Source organism: Octodon degus, unplaced genomic scaffold (assembly GCF_000260255.1).
Source record: "Octodon degus isolate 3935 unplaced genomic scaffold, OctDeg1.0 scaffold00116, whole genome shotgun sequence".
Classification (NCBI taxonomy): Eukaryota; Metazoa; Chordata; class Mammalia; order Rodentia; family Octodontidae; genus Octodon; species Octodon degus.
The window spans coordinates 4,114,126-4,119,916 of NW_004524692.1; the positions used below are offsets into that span (position 1 = coordinate 4,114,126).

A 5,791-nucleotide genomic window follows, 5' to 3' on the forward strand; every position below is an offset into this window, starting at 1 on the left:
ATATGCATACAGCTTCAAGGTGAGTCAGCTTTAAGAAAAGAGGCCTTAGGCACTAGAAGACCTCCCAAAGCATCTGCTATACCAATAATTAACAAAGCCTAACAATACCTGGATTTTAAAGAAATTACACCTTACCAAGAGAAAAATGGAGAAATTTCGGTGGAGTTACACTGTGCATACATTAGACCAATTGTGGAAGCCAATTTTTAAGATTTTTGGTATTGGTTAATTCATCCACAATAGACCAATCCATGGACATCGAAGCTTGCAATCTTAATACTTTAAAAAAAAGAATCGCAAAGAAAACTTATGGGCAACTGAAATACTAATCTTCTAAAACCAAAAATGCCACAATGTCCAGATAGCCGCATGTGGATTTTCCTTGGTTCCTTCCTGAACTTGGTTTGTGAGTTCCAAATCTCAGTGTGCTCATTAGTGAAAGGGAAATTAATTTCAAGCCCTTAGTGAACAAAATCCCCTTCAAAATCCCCTCTAACTGTTCCTTCTAAAAAGTGGGAACAAGATACACTAACAACTCATACGGCTGTAAGAAGCTGATGAGGGGCAGAAAGAATCACTTGGCGGAGTGCTTCCTGTGTGCCAGGTACTCATCTAAGAATTTTACACTTATCATTTCATTTGCTGTTCTCAAGAACTCCATAAGGAAGGTACTATTATTTCCCCAATGCCCAAAGGAGCATAATGAGCAAAACAAAGTTACCTTGCCGAAAACCGTATCTTGTAGACTCAGAATTCATCTGAGCACAGCCACATGTTCCTTGTTGTCAGTGAAGAGTTGTGTGTTTGTGGGGTGAATAGAAAAGATTTCTGAGCAGGAGGGAAGCTGTTCATTCTGAGGCTTCCAAGAATTGAGTCTTGTTATCTTTATGGATAATAATCCGTACCCTTCCTTTTTGTTCCTAAAGCTGATCGTTAACTCTGTCATTGATCCACAGCACTTCTGTCACAGAAAGAAATAAGAATTAAAAAACAAAATCAAATCAATCTGTCTCGTGATTTTCCCATGAGTGAGCTACAAAGTCAGGTGAAGGGGAAGTTGAAGTTATTAGTGAAAAAAGATTCTCACGCGCCTTAGTGTTTAACAATGGCACGTATAGTGTTTCCCACCTCTGGGAGGCTTTCACAGACATGACTTCATCTGGTCCTCAGACAGCCCAGATATGCACTCAGTGCAGATATTAATATCCTCGGGCTACAAACAAGGAAAAGAAAGCTCAGGGAAAGGACAGCTTGCTCGGGGTGTTTTACAAGTAAGTCAACGTCTAGCAGAGTCTCAGCCTGGGAGAGTATGAATTCGAGTTAGCTTCTCAGGCCTCTCAGGGCTCCTGCTCCCTGCTGGCCACCAGCAACAGACCTCTGCAGAGCACCTAGGTTCTTGATTATCCACCAGGTCCGATGGAGAGTGATCTTCTGGTCTCCTGCCTGAGGCATTGAGGTTTCATTTCTTTGCTCGTTGTGGAGAAAGCCTAACAAGTCCTTGTCCCAGCAGAAATTCTGAGAAATGGGGTGTAGATAATAAAATAGACCCTTAAGACTCAGAATTGCAACTCACCTTTGAATTCTCTGAGAGTGAGGATTACTAAAACGAATTACTGAAATAGCATCGTTGTCAAGGGGATATTAACCATTTTCCAAGTTATGATCTGGAAACATACACTATCCTTAGATTAAAAGAGCAAGCTAATTTTAAAGTGCTGGATGTGGTGGCACACACTTGTATTCTCAGCACTCTGGGAAGTTGAGGCAGAAAGATAATAAATTTTAACTCCAGGCTGGGCAATCTTAGTGATTTAGTAAGACTCTGCCTCAAAATAAGAAAATTTTCAAAAAAAAGAAAAAGTGGGTGGGGGGAGCTGAGGGTGTAATTCAGTGCAAACTACGTTGTACTTGTTTAATCTCCAGTACTGCAAAATAATTAAATAAACTAATTCTTTCATTAATGAAATGCCTTCAGGGAATAGCATCTCTCAACAGACTGCTTGTCAACACTCACTGTCGCAAGTTCCGCTTTATGTGTACCCTGATGTTCCCTGGCAGCCATTCATATCTGACCCTTGTCTGCACTCAGGAAAAACAGCTTGTGGCTGAGCTACCCCTTACGTCTCCTGTGCTAGTGCCTTAAGCGCCCATTTGTCAAAGCAAAGTGGAGTTGGAGCAATAGTGCTGTAGTTTCCGTCCTCAGGCCCAGTTTGCTGCAATCATCTGATGCATAATGATAACCCTTCTCTTGAAACTTGAAGACCCTAGCCACCTCCTTTCTGGCCTAGGGTTTTTCCAGCATCTGTGGGAGAAACAATATAGCCCCACTGCCAGTCCAAGAAGTTTGAAAGATCCAATCATTTTCCCTTATTTAAGCCTTATTTTTAGAGAATCACTCTACTTTTCTCAATTATGTCTGGAAAGCGCTGGGAAGTCTACAAGAACAGTATCTGTGAGTGTTAATTGGAGGGAAGATTTTGAATAAGTATTAAAAAATCATTTCATCCTCTCAAACAGTTCACTGTAGAGGCCTTGCACAATGTCCTGTTGTTCGGTTCTTAATGCATAACTCCATTCCATTGCCCCGAGTTACACCATAAACACCACCTTCTTGTTTCTAACACACAACATATTTCACAGCAGAAAGGAATTTATAGCACCAATGTTATTTTTCCAAGTGCAAGTCCAGTGTGCACTGTCCAGAGGCATTCAAACTGCCTTTCAAGATAGAGACCAGATTCTGATTCTGTGCTTCTGGGAAGGCTCCGATGTTACTCAGGGATAGGATCTGTGTTTCCAAGGCCCTTTGTGTCCCAGACAAGAACCCAGATGCACAAAATGCTTTTCATTGTGAACACTGAAAAGATTTCAAGCCAACAAAATGAATAGAAAAAACTATTAGGTAAAGTTTTCCTGGACCCAAGAAGGAGAGGGGTTTGAGGGAAACAGAGTCTGCAGAAGATTCCAGGGATGTCAACAACCTTGAAGAACAAAGATCAAGCCTGAAAGCTCCTGGTCTGTATTTAGCCCCTAAAGAGCACTGCTCTCTTCAATGGAAATAAGAGTAAGGTAGAATTGTTTCCTGTAGAATCAAGAATATATTCGACAGAGTTGACACAGTGAGGGGAGGGGTGGGTACTCTGTCTGTATCCTCCCCATGACAGACAGCATGCTCAGCCTCATCCCCTCCCCCACTGGCTTAGGGCTGGACTAGGCCTAGGTAGATATGGTAAATTTTCTAGGATTAAAAATTCACACCTGCTTTTATTTCAAGTTCCTCAGCATTATGTTCCTTACTGAGGCCAAGCTTGGCAGATGCTTCTGCTCAGTTATGGCCCTGCTACCTCCCCTTTAGGGAAGAGCTATCAGAATCATGTAGTATGAGGTAAAACTTACTCCCTTGTCTGTAACTGAAGGGATCAGGAATAGACACCTAATCTAAACTGTTCCTTGAATTCTATTTATAAAATCTGGAAATAGAGCAAGGGACTGCAAATCCCATCTGATTAGTAACTTGAAAAGAGAAGACATTTTAAAGATTGCACAGGTGGCATTATTGTCTGCATTGCATGAGCTGTGGGAACAGAGAAGGCTGGTCCTCAGGGAAGAATAATGAGGTCAGCACACAGAAAAACCCAAGTGCAAATAGGAATCTGGACACTATTCCAGTTTCCTGTCCCAAGTTCTTCCCAAGATGAAGATGCTCTTCTTGCTCTTGGCTACATACACTGTTTCATCCCATAAAACATTCCAATTTGTTACCCTGCACATTCACAACAGGGCAATAATTCATATATTGCACTGCTGGTATCTGGAAGTACCAGCAGTGCATGCCCGGTTGTCCCATGCATGAGTGTACCACCTCTACCTCCAGTGCTACAAGCTGCCTGATGGGACAGTCATGGATGGATCACTGGTGTCTCATGCCAGCAGGAAACTGTTAAATTGGGTCAGGTGGACTTCTCTAAGTTGAGACAAGGCTCCTTTCAAGTCTCTGTACAGGTGTTGTTTCTGGCAAGTTTAACACTTCAATAAAAGCAGAAGGTGAGTATCATTTCAGTGATGACATAGAAATCAGTTAGAAGACCAATGTTGGCACTCCTAGTAACTCTCTGTTGACCAATTCCTTATTTGCCTGAATTCCTGAGTAATGCTTTCCTCTTGGGTTTGGTGTGCTGAACTTTGCTTTTATATCATTAAACATTCAACGGGAAAGCAGATATCACACTAGGTGTTTCAGCAGAAGAGATTGAATATAAGGAATTGGTCACGCTAGTGTTGGAGGGTGAAGCAGAAATAATAACTGTAGAAAGCACTTCCAGTCTAAATCTGGGGAAACAAAAGGGAAAGGGGTTGGACTTAGGAGCTAGAAGAAGGGGAGACTTTGTGACTGTAGCTCAGACCTTTGAGGTGAGTCATAATGTGGATTCTTCTGTTCCACTGAGGAGACACAGTGAGACTTATATGGGAAATGCAAAAAGAAGCTAAATGCTGTGACAAACTGCCAGGGTGGTATGAAGAGCTACTGCTGGGGCCCAGATGCCACTTCCAGAGCAATGACACTGATATCAAAAACAGAAAACATTTCTTTTTTTCACATTTCCTGCCTTTCAATCTCCATCCACTGTCTTCTGTTAGTAAAACCTAAGAGAAAGCCAGCAAAGGTAGGAAGGCCAGAAAGTGTAAATCCTGCTTTAGAGGCAAAGTGGATGAAGACCAGGTCTCGCATTCTAGTATCTGCATGTGACTGAGCCAGAGAGGAGAGGGAGGGAGGGAGGTTGGTCAGGTAGAGCAAAAGGAAGAACATGACATCTACCTGTAGGCAGAAAAGTTGACCAAAGGATGGGACAGAGGAGATACTGAACTGAGTGTTGTCGTCCTTAAAGAAAATGAGAGTGAGGGGCCAGTTTGCAGTGTGTTGAGAAGGGATTGTGTGGAAGACAGGAAGAACAGGGCTTAAAAAATAATATTTTATTTGGTTTACAGTGAAGTCTAAATAATGAAAAGACAGGGGCTTAACACTATTTTAAGAGAAACATAGAGTTCTTGCACACAAAGTAGCATAGTGCCATGATAAGAACATGATTCTGGGACCTGAATGCTTGAGCTGAAGTCATAGTTCAGCCACTTACGATCAAGACGCTCCTGACCAAGTTAGTAAACTCTCTGCTCCTCATCTCCCTGATACCTACACTGGGCGCTTGTTCCAAGGATGCAATGGATTTACAAACTTAAAGCCATTACAATAGTATCAACCTCACACTAACTACTCATTAAACATTAATTAACTGAATACAGAAGATAAACACACATGCATGTGTGTGCACATATATTTAATGTATAGTAAATATATGGAAATATATAGAAGATCTACGACTATGAAGAAATTAGAAAAAGTCAAAAGCACTGAAAAATTAATATCCATATTGACTAATCAGAAATATTTCTGGGCCGGGGAGATGACTCAGTGGAATAAGTGCTTCTCTAGCAAGCACAAGGGCCTGAGTTCAATCCTTAGTTCCACAAAAAAAAAAAAAAAAAAAGAAGAAGAAGAAGAAAGAAAAAAAGAGAGTTCAGGCTGAACGTTTAGCAGGTGCAGCACCAGGAAAGGGGAGAACCTGTCCATTTCCAGAGCATTTCCCCAGTAGATCTGTTTGCTTCCTACAACCTCTGAAGACATATAATTACGACACTATGGCAGGGATTTTGCGTTCAGTGGTTCACAGGCCCCCAGGCAGGCTACAGACTGTGACAAAACGTGTGGAATCTCTCATGGGTACAGATTGGATTC

The 5,791-nt window shown here is 41.8% G+C and overlaps 1 pseudogene across 1 annotated transcript in view; it reads left to right on the forward strand.

The window, feature by feature from the left end:
• Window positions 1–5,601: 5,601 nt before the first annotated feature.
• LOC101579885 overlaps window positions 5,602–5,791 on the forward strand; it is a 13,735-nt pseudogene continuing 13,545 nt past the window's right edge. Inside the window, exon 1 of the transcript XR_002817766.1 lies at window positions 5,602–5,776. The product of XR_002817766.1 is annotated as a 39S ribosomal protein L30, mitochondrial pseudogene (transcript). The remainder of the gene's footprint in view (window positions 5,777–5,791) is intronic.